Below are 1320 nucleotides of genomic sequence, written 5' to 3'. Positions count from 1 at the left end.
TAAGGCAAAGATGTACTAAGCTCCATCAGGTGATCTGGCACTAAAAGTGGATGAAGGGCAAGGAGTTATTCAGTTGAAAGATCTTGCATGAATAATTTGTTAGTATAAACGATATAGCTGGGAACCAATTTGTAGTAATTGAAAGTCAAGTGAAAAGTCATACTGCAGAAAACACTGAGTGTGTTTCGATAGGAGATTATTTGAAATATTTATTGTAATACTTTTTGTACGTGAGATTAAAAAAATAATTAGGAAGATAAAATAGTGATTAAAAAATATAATTGTGATTGCTTAGATGGGATGGTCATCCCCCCCCCCCCTCCCTTATTTTAGCCCCTTCTTTCTTATGAATGGATAATAACTGACCATAATCATTAGTTCTGTTAAATCGTGTGAAATTTTCAAAATGCCATGGACAGGAAATATCTGTGTTTTGATAAAGTATCATTTGAAATAATTACTATAGCACTTTTTATAATGTGATGTATATGAGATAAATATATAATTGAAAATATAAAAAATATGTTAGAATATGTATTTATGATATAAGCGAAAAGATACGAGGATATGATATATTTTGACTTGAGCTAATATTTACCAGAGATGATTTTTTCTTTTAAAAAATAAAATAAAAAAATAAACAGATCTCACGAGTACGAGTGGGTTTCAATAATTGAGCGAAGGTCAAGGTTGATATGTGATATTGAAGCCGGCTCTTCTTCTTTTGTCTGGCTTTCATGAGTTGGAAACTTCTCTTTATAGTTTAAGTGTTCAACATTCCTCTCCGGTTCTCCTTGACACTTGACAGGCCATTGGCCCTTAGTTTAACTGGATCTCCTCTGACCCGAAATGCGGAGATTCTTGCCCTCAGCAACTTTTTGAATTACTGTTAAAAGATTATTCCGAGGCACTTGCAGGCCTCAGAGAGGGACGGGGTTGGGTGTTACGAAAGGAGGGATTATTACAGGGCTCTCGCTCTCCACATATGAGAAAAAATCATATGAGAAAAGAAATATATAGTCTTGTTTAGTATGTTTTAAATATCTGACCTTTCTTTTGTCTTTTTCATGAATAGGAAATGTTTACTAAGAATGCATTTGATAAAATTGAAATTTAAAAATTAAAAACTGAAATATGAAATTTAAACTTTCAATCCATTAAGTTATTGAATTGTTAATTATTAAATTTAATATATTTGAGTGTATATCACATTCAGTGATAAATATATCACATTCATTGATAAGTGAATAGTTTATTGCTTAATTTTAGAAGCAAATTTTACCTAGAAAATTCAGTACCATTTAATTAATTCAGATGTTT

Source organism: Coffea eugenioides, chromosome 2, assembly GCF_003713205.1.
Source record: "Coffea eugenioides isolate CCC68of chromosome 2, Ceug_1.0, whole genome shotgun sequence".
Taxonomy (NCBI): domain Eukaryota; kingdom Viridiplantae; phylum Streptophyta; class Magnoliopsida; order Gentianales; family Rubiaceae; genus Coffea; species Coffea eugenioides.
This window is presented reverse-complemented; position numbering follows the sequence as displayed.